The following is a 15,500-nucleotide window of genomic DNA, read 5'->3' as shown; positions in this document are numbered from 1 at the left end:
CAGCAGGGAAGCGCCAGAATCAGTGCAGTTGCGTGATGTAGGGAATCGTAAGTGATAGTAAAACTGGGGAGTGGTCAGATAAGGTGCGTGGCAAGTACTCTGCCGAGAGTGTATGAAGCAAGAGGTCGGGGTCAGGTACCAATGGTCTATACTGGATCATGTGCTGTGTAGTGCAGAAAAGAAAGAGAAGCAGCGATCAGCAGGGTGGAGAGGTTGCCAAGCATCCGACAATAAATGGGCAGTTAATAGGTCCATAAATTCCTGTGTGGAATGTAGTTTAGTAATGTTTCCCGACCCTGTAGTATCCAGTGTGGGTTGAAGCGTAAGATTAAAGTCTCCCCCAACGAAAATGGAATCAATGGTAGATCTGGAAATGTGTGTGGAGATGCCCAAGAACAAACCCTGCGCAGCTACATTGGGGCCATATACATTTATCAACAGTATTTGTTTCAAACCAAGTGTTCCCGCCACCACCAGATAACACCCCTCTGGATCCTTTAACCACTGTATGCATCTGGAATGGTATGGCCTTGTGGACCAAAATGCAGACCCCACGAGAGTAGGTGCTGTAACTGGTAAAAAATCTATTAGCACCCCAAGTAGAAGCAAACCGATTGTCAGCTGTGGGAGTGTAGTGGGTCTCTTGTAAAAAAGCAATATGTACGTTGTGGCGGGCGAGGTAAGTCAATAACTGCATACCTTTACGGAGATTGGCCAGGCCTCTAACGTTCCAGGACATGCATTTCAACTCTAGTGCCTCCGAGTTGCCACCAGTCCGTGTAGAAGAGGTTCTAGACAGATGTGTGAAAAGATGTCAATGTGTACAGTTGAATGATACCAGCAGGAAATATATACCTTTTGCATGAAACTAACAACTATTACATAACATAGCCAAACTCCCAACCCACTTCCCCCCACCCACATCGGATAACCACCTAACCTGTATCCAGTGAATCCCACTGTTCCCAACAACAGAGTAGGAGAGCTACTCGGGGGAGGCAACGCTTAAAGGGCAGTCGCTGAGAGTAAGATGGTGAAAGCAACAACAAATTTGCAGCAAATAACGAGAGTAAAAGACAAGGTTATGTAACCACGGGGTGCCCTACAAGCGCCCCAACTAAGCAACAATGAGCTCAAGTACAATCGGGCAGAGCAAAGAGGAATCAAATGTAGCACAGTGTGCAGAGAGTAAACCAGGGGGTCGCATCCCTACTTCTCAGGAGAGAAGTTCAGTGGCGGTTTATGATGTTTCCAAAAGGTAGCAGCCTCTGTAAGGGAGTCATAAACATGGACTTTACCATTAAGTTAAAGGCGCAAGAGTGCTGGGTAGAGCACAGCATAGCGAACATTTAAGTCTCTCAAGGTTCGGCTATATCCATGGACTTGCTGCAGGCCTTCTGGACCAACGGAGCGAAATCAGCGAAGAAGGATAGAGACATGCCCTGATAGTGCAAGTCGCCTTTATCCCTAGCCATGCCCAGGGCAACGTCCCGGTCATGATAGTTCAAAAAATAGGCTATTATGAGTCGTGGTGGGGCCCCGGGGGCCGATCTGGGGGACATTGACCTGGGTGCATGTTCAATTGCGAATGCGGAAGAGAATGAGTCTCTACTGAAAAGTTCCACTAGAAGGTGTTTGTCATGCCCCGAGGTCCCTCTCGCGAAGAAGCCTGATTGCCTTGTCACTATAAAAGATGCTCTCAGACAACAGAACGCCGCTTTGCGTTCTAGCGTTTAGCTCCCCCTTCCGTATGTTCTGTCCCCATGGGATTTGCCTGACTTCCGGTTTTGTTCGCTGGGTTTCCGGTTCTGTTTCTCCGTGTCCGTCCTCTGTACTGGAGTTCTGTTCTGTTGTACCCGGCAGCCTTCCTTGGCGGTTTTTCTACCGCGCTGACCCTCATAATTGTGTTTTCTTTATTGTTTCTTTTCACATACTCGTGTGAGGCAACTTGTGTTTGTGTGTTATTTCTTTTCTACTTTCATATTCCTAGATTCCTGGTGCTCCGCCCGACGGCCGGGTTTTACCCCATCGTCCGGCCGGGTACTGCTCATCCCAGTCACCCCTGCTCCTGGTGCTCCGCCCGACGGCCAGGTTTTACCCCGTCGTCCGGCCGGGTAATGCTCATCCCAGTCACCCCTGCTCCTGGTGCTCCGCCCAATGGCCGGGTCTTTCCCCGTCGTCCGGCCGGGTACTGCCTGCTGCATATTTTGGTTCACTGGCCGGAGCTGTCTCCCGTTGGGTGAACCACTCAACCAGCCTTCCCTTTGGCATTTTGGAATACTTTTGTTTGGGTGCACTTGCGTGGACCAGTGTGTTTTGCTGCTCAGCCACTAGAATCACGGTAACAGCGCATCGCGCTGCCTCTATTATTATCTTGTATGTGGTTAATATTGTATTTGACTAGTGTGATATTCTTTGGCAGATTACACCTTGAACGATTTATCAGAATAAAGGCTCGCATAAGTGCAATTCACCTTGGAATAGAGTTTGGGCGCTCTTCAAGTATCCTTGATAAAGATATTGTGGTGAGATTTACATATCACTTTCTTATTATACTAGAACAGAGTGGGGTAGAGTGCTTATACTCTTGGTCCTTTTCTAACACAAAGAGAGCGGACGCCAATTCTACCCACCAGTGGTATCTCAAGGTCCAGACTAGTAGCAGTGGTAGGTGCAGTCTATATATGTATGTAGGCATTGTTTATGTACACTCTTTTGTACTACAGTATAGGCTGTAACATCTTCCTTCCCTTACAGCCTGCCTCCACAACAAGAGTCCACATTGAAGTTCCACAGCCAAGACCTATTCTTTCCCTGCCTTTCCTTGTTTTGTTTCCCTGTTTTCCCCTGGCGTGCCATCCGTTACTCTAGAGTCTTATAGTCGGAAGGCCGTAGGGGAAGGCTGAGGACGGCTCTCCGGATTCCTGACGCTCCTGCGGAACCAGCTTGGAAATCATTACAGTGTTCCACATATGCTTCCATGGGCCCGGTATTGGTAGATTCGGCCACACCCGCAATTATTATATTATTGCGCCGCTACTTGGTCTCCAAATCCTCAGCCTTGGTTGCTGTAGTCTTGAGAAAATGCTCCATACACTCTAGCGCTTAGCAGCCGCCGACTGCCAATCCTCCATCTCCAAAATATGATTCTCAGCTGCGCCGATGTGAGTATCGTTTTCAATCCGACCATGCATGGTGTTCAACTGGGCAGCCAGGGTGTTGAAGTGAGCGTCTATAGCCCGGAAACCAGTATGAAGTTCAGCCACGATTGCCGCTGGGCCATCCACTGGGGGCTGATCAGGATCCGGGGGGAGTAGGGGACCAGAGGCGTCCTCCCGGGAGGGGTCACCCCCACCATCACACCTAGGGGTTTTGGCGCTCTCAAAGGTGAGCTGGCGCTGTTTGGGGTCCCCACGACCCATACTGATCGATACCAACTGTGCGGCAAGTATGTAACTAAGAAATAGAGGCCGCGGAGCGCAGCGGCAACGACGATGGCAATAGAAAAAGGCTATAATATCTCCAATGCAAGGCCTAGTGGGATGAGCCCTAATTGATGTCGGTCAAGGCAATGCGAGGAAGTACCCCACTGGTGTCTGCACCAGCAGTGCTCAGCCACGTAGTATATATTGGAAAGGCCCCGGGAGGGGCCCGTGCGCTGACTCCTTGCCGCTCCGTCCCCTGGCTACAAACAGCACATGTGCACCCACGCTCTTTGCTCAACACAGCGAGATAATTGGGGCCCCAAAGGGGGGCATGCCAGCACAGCAGCGGTCCATAAGGCAGATTCCTCTGGCCCAAGAGCCCAGCAGCAGCAGCCCCCCGACAAGGGGCATCCAGCGAGGCATGCTGCAATGAGGTGAGTGGGGAGGGGCCAAGCAGGGCCATCAAGAGCGGGACAAACTCATCTTAACTCGCCACTAGTCAGCACAAACATGAAGGGGCCAAAGGAGTCCATGGTGCCCTTGTTCGTCCCGATGTAGTCTCTGCTCGGGGCTTGTTTTGCGCAGAGCTGCAGTGCCATGGCCCTGCCCTCAGGTCCGCCCGCGGACCCTTTCGTCGCGAGGCCTCTGAGAGCCACGTCAGGCCGCAGCGTGTAATCCGCTCTGCAGCGATGGCAGATACACGCCCTTCTGCATCGAGGGGCTCAAAATTCTCCATGGCATGGGAGGAAGCTGCGGAGATTGCCGGTGCAGACTGTTATGCCGGCAGGATGATGCTAGGCTGCATTAACGGCGTGGCCACCCTGGAGCGCCACAGCTAAGCCACCACCTTGGAGCTCAGCCAGACCACGCCCATTGGGCAGAGTTTTTTATCGAGCAGTGAGCTGAAGATTGAAATCAAAGAGCTTGGTTCGCCCTCGTGTGTACATTCCTCTGTTTGGGTTATCTGAGTTACACTGTGGAATTTAGGCCAGTCTGAAATTGAGCTCTGTTCTTGGATTTTCTGTGGCCGTTTTTTAAATGCAAAAACCACAGTTGAAGGACAGAATGCAGAACAATGTCATACATTCACCCCAGTACAGAAATCTGGGCCCAAATCCATCGTTTTTTTGCACTCCACACCACCCCAGTTCAGACATGGCCATATGCAAATCAGTCTGACCCTGTGTCTGAGCATACCCATCCCACTCGGGGTGACAATTGCAAATACCACAGTTGATGGACAGCATGCAGAACAATGTCATACATTCACCCCAGTACAGAAATCTGGGCCCAAATCCATTGTTTTTTTGCTCTCCACACCCCCCAGTTCAGACATGGCCATATGCAAATCAGTCTGACCCTGTGCCTCATGGGAACAGTCCAGCCCGAACTTCCAAGCCATGCCTTCCCTGGACCGGAAACAAGCTTCCGAGGACCGGTTTCTGGGTTCCAGCCGTCTTCAGCCCGGCTTGCTTGAATCCAGTGGTGTGGAGTGCATGGGACTCACGTCTGAGCATACCCATCCCACTCGGGGTGACAATTGCAAAAAACACAGTTGATGGACAGAATGCAGAACAATGTCATACATTCACCCCAGTACAGAAATCTGGGCCCAAATCCATCGTTTTTTTGCACTCCACCCCTGTCCATCAACTGTGTTTTTTGCAATTTTCACCCCGGGTGGGCTGAGTATGCTCAGACGTGAGTCCCAGGCTCTCCAGATCACTGGAGTCAAGCTATCCAGGCTGAAGAAGGCTGATAGCCAAAAACCGATCCTTGGATGCTTGATTCCGGTCTAGGAAAGACATGGCTTGGTAGTTCGGGCTGGACTGTTCCCATGAGGCACAGGGTCAAGGCTGATTTGCATATAGCCATTGTATGACCTAGGGTGGTGTGGAGTGCAAAAAAATGAAGGATGTAGGCCCAGATCTTTGTACTGGGGTGAATGTAAGACATTGTTCTGCATTCTGTCCATCAACTGTGTTTTTTGCAATTTTCACCCCGAGTGGGCTGGGTATGCTCAGACGTGAGTCCCAGGCTCTCCACATCACTGGAGTCAAGCTATCCAGGCTGAAGAAGGCTGATAGCCAGAAACCGGTCCTTGGATGCTTGATTCCGGTCTAGGAAAGACATGGCTTGGTAGTTCGGGCTGGACTGTTCCCATGAGGCACAGGGTTAAGGCTGATTTGCATATAGCCATTGTCTGACCTAGGGTGGTGTGGAGTGCAAAAAAACGATGGATTTAGGCCCAGATCTTTGTACTGGGGTGAATGTAAGACATTGTTCTGCATTCTGTCCATCAACTGTGTTTTTTGCAATTTTCACCCCGAGTGGGCTGGGTATGCTTAGACGTGAGTCCCAGGCTCTCCACATCACTGGAGTCAAGCTATCCAGGCTGAAGAAGGCTGATAGCCAGAAACCGGTCCTTGGATGCTTGACTCCGGTCTAGGAAAGACATGGCTTGGTAGTTCGGGCTGGACTGTTCCCATGAGGCACAGGGTCAAGGCTGATTTGCATATAGCCATTGTCTGACCTAGGGTGGTGTGGAGTGCAAAAAAACGATGGATTTAGGCCCAGATCTTTGTACTGGGGTGAATGTAAGACATTGTTCTGCATTCTGTCCATCAACTGTGTCTTTTGCAATTTTCACCCCGAGTGGGCTGGGTATGCTCAGACGTGAGTCCCAGGCTCTCCACATCACTGGAGTCAAGCTATCCAGGCTGAAGAAGGCTGATAGCCAGAAACCGGTCCTTGGATGCTTGATTCCGGTCTAGGAAAGACATGGCTTGGTAGTTCGGGCTGGACTGTTCCCATGAGGCACAGGGTTAAGGCTGATTTGCATATAGCCATTGTCTGACCTAGGGTGGTGTGGAGTGCAAAAAAACAATGGATTTAGGCCCAGATCTTTGTACTGGGGTGAATGTAAGACATTGTTCTGCATTCTGTCCATCAACTGTGTTTTTTGCAATTTTCACCCCGAGTGGGCTGGGTATGCTTAGACGTGAGTCCCAGGCTCTCCACATCACTGGAGTCAAGCTATCCAGGCTGAAGAAGGCTGATAGCCAGAAACCGGTCCTTGGATGCTTGACTCCGGTCTAGGAAAGACATGGCTTGGTAGTTCGGGCTGGACTGTTCCCATGAGGCACAGGGTCAAGGCTGATTTGCATATAGCCATTGTCTGACCTAGGGTGGTGTGGAGTGCAAAAAAAGATGGATTTAGGCCCAGATCTTTGTACTGGGGTGAATGTAAGACATTGTTCTGAATTCTGTCCATCAACTGTGTTTTTTGCAATTTTCACCCCGAGTGGGCTGGGTATGCTCAGACGTGAGTCCCAGGCTCTCCACATCACTGGAGTCAAGCTATCCAGGCTGAAGAAGGCTGATAGCCAGAAACCGGTCCTTGGATGCTTGATTCCGGTCTAGGAAAGACATGGCTTGGTAGTTCGGACTGGACTATTCCCACGAGGCACAGGGTCAAGGCTGATTTGAATATAGCCATTGTCTGACCTAGGGTGGTGTGGAGTGCAAAAAAACGATGGATTTAGGCCCAGATCTTTGTACTGGGGTGAATGTAAGACATTGTTCTGCATTCTGTCCATCAACTGTTTTTTTTGCAATTTTCACCCCGAGTGGGCTGGGTATGCTCGGACATGTGTCCCAGGCTCTCCACATCACTGGAGTCAAGCTATCCAGGCTGAAGAAGGCTGATAGCCAGAAACCGGTCCTTGGATGCTTGATTCCGGTCTAGGAAAGACATGGCTTGGTAGTTCGGGCTGGACTGTTCCCATGAGGCACAGGGTCAAGGCGGATTTGCATATAGCCATTGTCTGACCTAGGGTGGTGTGGAGTGCAAAAAAACGATGGATTTAGGCCCAGATCTTTGTATTGGGGTGAATGTAAGACATTGTTCTGCATTCTGTCCATCAACTGTGTTTTTTGCAATTTTCACCCCGAGTGGGCTGTGTATGCTCAGACGTGAGTCCCAGGCTCTCCACATCACTGGAGTCAAGCTATCTAGGCTGAAGAAGGCTGATAGCCAGAAACCGGTCCTTGGATGCTTGATTCCGGTCTAGGAAAGACATGGCTTGGTAGTTCGGGCTGGACTGTTCCCATGAGGCACAGGGTCAAGGCTGATTTGCATATAGCCATTGTCTGACCTAGGGTGGTGTGGAGTGCAAAAAAACGATGGATTTAGGCCCAGATCTTTGTACTGGGGTGAATGTAAGACATTGTTCTGCATTCTGTCCATCAACTGTGTTTTTTGCAATTTTCACCCCGAGTGGGCTGGGTATGCTCAGACGTGAGTCCCAGGCTCTCCACATCACTGGAGGCAAGCTATCCAGGCTGAAGAAGGCTGATAGCCAGAAACCGGTCCTTGGATGCTTGATTCCGGTCTGGGAAAGACATGGCTTGGTATTTCGGGCTGGACTGTTCCCATGAGGCACAGGGTCAAGGCTGATTTGCATATAGCCATTGTCTGACCTAGGGTGGTGTGGAGTGCAAATAAACTATGGATTTAGGCCCAGATCTTTGTACTGGGGTGAATGTAAGACATTGTTCTGCATTCTGTCCATCAACTGTGTTTTTTGCAATTTTCACCCCGAGTGGGCTGGGTATGCTCAGACGTGAGTCCCAGGCTCTCCACATCACTGGAGTCAAGCTATCTAGGCTGAAGAAGGCTGATAGCCTGAAACCGGTCCTTGGATGCTCGATTCCGGTCTAGGAAAGACATGGCTTGGTAGTTCGGGCTGGACTGTTCCCATGAGGCACAGGGTCAAGGCTGATTTGCATATAGCCATTGTCTGACCTAGGGTGGTGTGGAGTGCAAATAAACTATGGATTTAGGCCCAGATCTTTGTACTGGGGTGAATGTAAGACATTGTTCTGCATTCTGTCCATCAACTGTGTTTTTTGCAATTTTCACCCCGAGTGGGCTGGGTATGCTCAGACGTGAGTCCCAGGCTCTCCACATCACTGGAGTCAAGCTATCCAGGCTGAAGAAGGCTGATAGCCTGAAACGGGTCCTTGGATGCTCGATTCCGGTCTAGGAAAGACATGGCTTGGTAGTTCGGGCTGGACTGTTCCCATGAGGCACAGGGTCAAGGCTGATTTGCATACAGCCATTGTCTGACCTAGGGTGGTGTGGAGTGCAAAAAAACGATGGATTTAGGCCCAGATCTTTGTACTGGGGTGAATGTAAGACATTGTTCTGCATTCTGTCCATCAACTGTGTTTTGTGCAGTTTTTTAAATGTAGCCACTGTACTAACTCCTCTAGTAGCCCCAGCTGGTTTCCTCCTTTTTTTACAGGTTGATTAGTATCTGAGGCTTTGCAGGAGTTTAAGCACAAAGGGGCAATATGTGATTCAGGGTCAGGGCATCCATTAACTTTGATGATTAGCTATGTGTGCATGGTAGAGCGGGACAGGTTATGTTGGGGGGAGTAGGAACTGCATCAGTTGTAAAATGTTTATGACAGTGCATTCGATCCATAGAAAGCCTGCGTTCAACCAGTACGATTTAATCTGAAATTGCCCCCACTGCTTTAGCCAGCATGGGGTCAATCGCAGTAGAAGTATGGGTTGAGATACCAGCACAGGGGGCCTTCTCAAAGATGTACAAAATAAAATTTTAAATGGAGATGTACCTCTGGTCTGAACGAAGTCCACATGCAGCTACTGAATAATTTGAACAGACTTCAAAGATGGTGGGCTGACAATACTTATCTCTTAGACACTTTCTCTCAAAAACAAGCACCACACTATGCATTAAAACTAATGGAATGTATGGAGAACTCATCGACTCCTTTTTATAACTGGCTATCCCGCGAGAGTCCCAGGAGGTCATACAAATTTGTTAAAAATAATATACATTTATTTTCTTCACAGTAGTTTTCCCTTAGACACCTCCTCTCTAAATCTAGGGGGACAGAATGCCTCTCTGCTGCCCCCTTACATAGCTTTATTGAGCACCTCCAATTTTTTACAGTAAACAGTAATGGCGACCATTTAATTTCTAATATTTTTCAACAGCCAACAGCCAGCCAATCAGTGTGCTTGCTCTCGCTTGACTCACGGGAGCCCCCCTTGAGAGCATGAAGGTCCATGGGAAAAATGGGCATCTCTCTACCAATCACAGGGCACCCTTTTTGATGTTGTGCTCTAGTAAGACTCTCGCAAGCCCAACTGCCACAATATACTAATACTTTTGATCCTTAATATCTCAAAAACGACCGAAGGGATTTACACCAAATCACAAAAAAGCACAATCCAAGGACCAAAATCCAGCTTCCTGTTGAATGTGGTCCAATTACATTCCAGAAGTTTTTAATGTAGTTGTGTCTAAAGAAATCTATAGTGAGTGCATTGGGAATTTACGTTTGGGACCACCTTTTTCTCAGCCTCCTCTGGACAGATCACTCCAAAACATTTCAGGAGGGAGCTGAGATGGATGAACCTTTCTTTTGGAAGGCTTCGTGAAGATTCATCTAAGTCCGCCAAAGTCATCACCAAACCAAAAAATGCTCAGTCTATGGAAAAGCAGACCTAACTATAACTACCAACTGGGGACCAAATGGTGCCCTGTGATTAATAGCATGCACTTTTATTAATATTGTACATAAGGCTGGTAAATGATTTTGCATCAATTGGGTGTATATTTTACGATATGAATTATGTGATTTAATGAATAAATAGTTCTATAGAATAATGTATTTTTTTTTGGTTACCCACTTGACACACTATGAGCAATGCTATGACAAAAGAAATCTAGGTCTGGCAAGTTTCCTTTACATATGCTTTACAAATATCACCCCTTTCCTGCGATCTGCTTAGACAGAGTAAGAGGTACTGGTAATACTTGTTACAAATAGGAAGTTATGTGCTGCATGTCATAAGCAGAATGGAAGACAGGGGAGGGGGGAAGAGTTTGGTATGCCCAGTCTCCTCCTGAGCATTAATGACTGTTGGAGCATTCCAGCAACACTCTGCCCTGGTGGGTAGGTGCATGTAGACAATTTAGGTGAAGGTTTGGAGTGGGACAACCTCTTGTGCTGTTGTCACACCTAGGAGGAGGTGTCAGGCATCTACACTACTGCCCTCCCTCTTTTATTTATGGAGGCCCCCCTTTTTTATGTTCTAATGGGTGGTAAGTTGCTATATTTGGTTCTTCTTTAGGCCATTTCGGAGGGCACTTGGCAGTCTGTTTACTGTAGGAGGGAGTTATTGGTTGCTTTCCTACTTATAGGAGCTTTTAGATGAGACCAGTCTGGTATTTTGGGTGTTGCTCTGCTGCCTGCTGCCTGTAGTCAGATCTGGAGGTTTAATGTTTTAAGAGGTGTCAACAGTACCCACAGGGTGGGTGAGCTCAGGCAGTAAGGTCTGGGCTATGGTCAGGAAGCAAGGGGTTGGATTGGGTGAAGGTGACCCTGGAGCGAGTGGTGACGTCACTGGGTGCATGAGTAGTATGACAGTTTTGGGTGTGTAGCGGTCTGCAGATTATAAGGAGGAGGATACTTGGGATTTTATAAGCAGTGGGTTGGTTGAGGAAATAACATTATTTAGTGAGGAATTTTATTTGTAAGGCATTTTGCCTAGGGATTTTTTAAGGTTTATATGCCAGACCTGTGCTGCTAAAGAGGCCTTTTACACTTTTTGTTGTAGAGTGTCTTTTTGGATGACCATCTTGCCCTACTGTTTCTTGAATCACTCACTTGCGCCTAGGGTGTTTGACAGCTGATGTGGTATTTTTTTAAATACCCAAGTTTGTGTTTACAAAATGGAACAATATAACCTGACACACTGAACACAAACGCAGAAGTAACAGGCCCCTACTTCCCACCACCACATCTTCAACCTTGGCAACCCAAGATCAGCCTTGAACCTACGACCATTATCAATGCCTCAATCTTCTCCGCCACCTTCCCAGAAAACTGGAAACACCTAAAGGTCAGCGCCCTCATAAAGACCTCAAAAACTACTAAACATGATCAATACTCTAATTTCAACTGCCACCTCCCCAGAAAATTGAAAACATGGAGAGGTCAACACTCTCCTAAACAAGCATTTACAATGCAATAGGTCTCACAGTTACACGAGTTTAAGCTATAGGCAATGTAAATGACAATGCCTTGTATTTATGTTTTAAAAATGAAAACAAAAATAAAAGGCATTGTTATTTGCAATGTCAATAGCTGAAACTCGCGTAAATGTGAGACCTATTGCGTTGCAAATGCCACTGTAAGTTCTTGACTACACAGTAGATCTGTTGCAACAAGACAGATTGTGGTGTCTGGTAGGCTCAGTCTGATTGTTTTTTTTTTTTAAGTGTGTGTGTGTCATTGAGTATTACAAAACATTAGTTGTCAATTCAAAGTGAAAACTATACAGAATCTTGTAACAGTAGTTAAGGTAGCTATGCATCCTCGACTCCTTTCCAACAATGCGGTCAGTAATTTTTCTTTTCCAGGTGTCTTTTGTTGATTGTTAGTGGAAGGGAGACATTCACAAGGTGTATCACCATCAGCATATTTTTGCAGCTTCATTAATCTTGGTTAATAAATGGTGAAGTTGTATGAAAAATATATAGAAAGATAGAGAGATTTGTGAACAGTTATCTACGGAGTTGACTTCATTTTATTATTTACCTTTAATCCGATGGCAGCAACTCACAGACGGTTATGTACTCAAGATGTTTCCTCCACTGCCTCAAAGAGTAAGGATAGTACTTGTGAAGAATAGCGCTATGTAAAAGAAAATACAGCCTTTAAACACGGTACAGTGTTTAACATGTTACATGTGTCAGTGAGGTCAGAATGCATGATGAGGGGGCGTGGAAAAAGTTCAGCTGGGGTGCTAACAGTATGACCTTACCTGGTGGTATTAGGCAGGGGTGCCTGGTGCCCACTAGCTTCTGGACCTGCATGGCGATGTTGCTGAGCTCATCACTGAGCAGGCAACGTAGACTCATGAAAGAGGTCAGGTAGCCCACGATCTTTTCGGCGTCTGACACCACTTTACTGCAATAGGAAGCGGAGTCCTGGGATCTGGAGAAAAAGCTGAGGTTGCAGTGACCTGTCAACCCTGGGAATAGCCCAGTCCGGAGCAGGCTAAGCCAAGACATGGCCGTAACGACCGAAGCTGCAGCTGAGAGAATGTCACCGCTCTTCTCCTCCGATCAGTGTTGTGGTGCCGCTGTGGGTATCTGTGTCTTTGGAAAGTGAAGGTTAGCTAATGGCTCCGCTGCAGATTCGATCTCGCTTTTGTCTGCTCCCAGCTGACTTCCTCTGTTGGAGAGGGGGTGTATTACTCCTGTTCGGGATGACCCTGTTTAAGGTCACAGACTGGGCAAGGAACGCAACAGGGTTACTGCTCCAAATCCTAGAGATGCATATCAGAGGAAACTCAGGTGACTGCCATGGGAGCCGCCATCTTGGGAGAAGCGAAATAAGGCAGTGTCGCAAAACAAAGAGAGCAGCCGAAAAAAAACTGACAGGTCTCTGCAAGCGTAGCGGAAAGCGTTAGTTTCAAGTCCTTCTGGGTCACACGCTTTATCGTTCCACTCACTCTGAGCTTGACTCTCGTCAGCTTTGCGCTGCTCTCTGTCCTTTGTATGTTCTAGTATGGATTGGGCAAGATAGTATTAGCGCCCAACTTTGTATATTTTTATTCCCTATGGCAGAATCTCGATTTTCTGCGCTAGTGTCTAGTGTGCAACGCTTTCAGCCAGTTGTAGCTTTTCAGCCAACAGTGCTGTTAACACTTGGGTTTTTAAGCAAACGCCTGCATATCTCTTGTCCTGTAGCGGCATTTAATGGAAGCAAACTCGTGAATATCTCTTGTCCTGCATGCGCTCAGACAGGGAGGGAGGGAGCGACCGAGCCGTACGTGTACATCTGCTGTCTCGTCTGCTAAGCCGTCAATCACACGCATGCACATGTCCTGTCTTCCATACGCGTGCACAGGCCCTGTCCCCCTTCGGACACAAAACCCACAACAATAGATCTCACCAAGACGAGCAGCGCATGCGCTGCATCGCTAGGCGAGACCTAAAAAGGGAAATGAGCTGCAATACCACAGAAAGGAAAGAAAAGTAAAGGACATCTTTACTTTGGCTCTCCGGCTCAGCAGGGGAGCTGATACTATCATTTTTACTGCATTAGGGAAACTCACCCCATAATGCTTTGCAGGGTCCTTTATTCAAAACACATTTTTGCCCATAACTAAGCCTGTGGTGGTCCTAGTACGATGAGACCCCCACAACATCATCACACATGGCCTTTCTGGGTCATCATCTCAGTCCTCACCTTAAGTTGGGGGACCTCAAAATAATCACCTTTCCCACTTTCAGATGAATTTTAAATCCATTGTCCCTTAGGTGGAGCTAATGCTCGACCGCTGGGAGGATGTGTTTAAGATTAAATTCTTTGAAGTCTTACAAGTCCTAAGGAAGTGTAAAGCCTTATTAGTGAGATGTTGTTTTGTAGGTGGTGATTGTATGGTTATGGTGTATTGCTTTTTATTATACTGGTGAAACAAAATGAACGCGTTCAGTTGCTTACATTGCCATTTACAATGTCAATTGCTGTAAAACTCAAACAAATGCGAGACCGATTGCATTTCCAATACTTGTTTATTAATCCGATAAGGACACGAGACAGCTGCAGTGTGAAGCCTGACCTAAAAACCGGTGTAGATTGTGGTCCCGGCATCCCACGCACCAAGAAAGCACTACCAAGTCGAAGGTTAATAATGGAAGGGGACAGGGACTCCAATACATTCCAATGGGTGCTCTCCTCCCATCTGTGCTGCTGCCAGAGGAAAAAAATCACGTGTCCCAGTCTGGCCTGACAAGACGATGACCCCAGATCGGGTACTCACACGTGCTCTAGGTACTTCAGCAGAGAGCTCCAACAAAATACAGTACACCAGAGTAGGTGCTGCTCGCCGTTAATGGCAATAACTTGTTGAATGAATAATTAAAACTGCACGTAGTCCAGGTTTGGAATTTGTGGCAGTGTGATTGAAATACCAAATGAGTCGATTGAATTTTCATTTGCAAAATGCATGCAGTTTTGTTTTGCCTCACGCCTGTCATCGATTCCAAGTCAGATCAGATGCACCAGAAAGAACACACAAATGTCTGCTGAGAAGCTTTTAGTATTGCTTCAATGAACAATTTGGTTTTCATTACCTTGAAAGTGTTTTTTATTTTAAGGTTAAGTTTGATCATTTGCCTGCTTAGTCGGTATCTCTTCATCAAAGCATCAATGTTTCTGGTGTTCAGGGAAAGTCAAAACACCAGCTCTGTGACTGGCTGTTAGTGGCAAGTGATTGGTCATGGTGAGCAGGGAAGGAAAAAACATTATCTGAACCTACGTGCGTACATGACGGAGTGCTAACATTGGAAACACGTCTTTTTACATTACACACCCTGTAAACACGGCGTGATTACTAATTCAGTGGCAGGTATTGGTGTCTGCGTAATTCAGAGACTTTTGTGTCTAATCAGAATTGACTTCTCAATGTAGGGGAAAGTTAACCTTTATATCTGCACCTTGGGCAATGCTCTTTCCGCACCTCATTTTCTAGGTAAAAATTATAGGGAGCTTTGTTCCATTTGGTGAGCTATATCTGCTCAGCACTGCTATTTTTCCCCAGAAACACTGCATCATGGGTCAACAGCCCAGCGTGACCAGAACATGACCCCAGGCGGTCTTCTCAGACACTCCAAACAATTAGGCACAGTTAGGCCACACCAGGAATTGGCAACAAGGCATCTAAAGGCAATAGGATACTATAATTGCCTTAAACTCTTCCGTTAAACAACTGCATTCAATTCTTTTTTTCTAAATTACTTAATGATAAAAAAAGGCCACTTATGGGTGCTTAGGCGAAGGGTCGCAGAGGCGGCGCAACTGAGGTGGGAGCGTGGCGAGGACACTCTCCTCAAACAGGTCACGCAGCGCTTGCTCCCTCTCATCAAGCTGTCTCAGTGGACCCGACAGGGGGGAGGGAAAGTGAAAGCTTGCGATGTGTGCGCTGTATAACGCCAGCATTACACAGGGACAGGAGATGTG

Source organism: Lissotriton vulgaris, chromosome 6 (genome assembly GCF_964263255.1).
Source record: "Lissotriton vulgaris chromosome 6, aLisVul1.2, whole genome shotgun sequence".
Classification (NCBI taxonomy): domain Eukaryota; kingdom Metazoa; phylum Chordata; class Amphibia; order Caudata; family Salamandridae; genus Lissotriton; species Lissotriton vulgaris.
The sequence above is the reverse complement of the archived record's forward strand: the minus strand, read 5'-3'. Positions refer to the sequence as shown.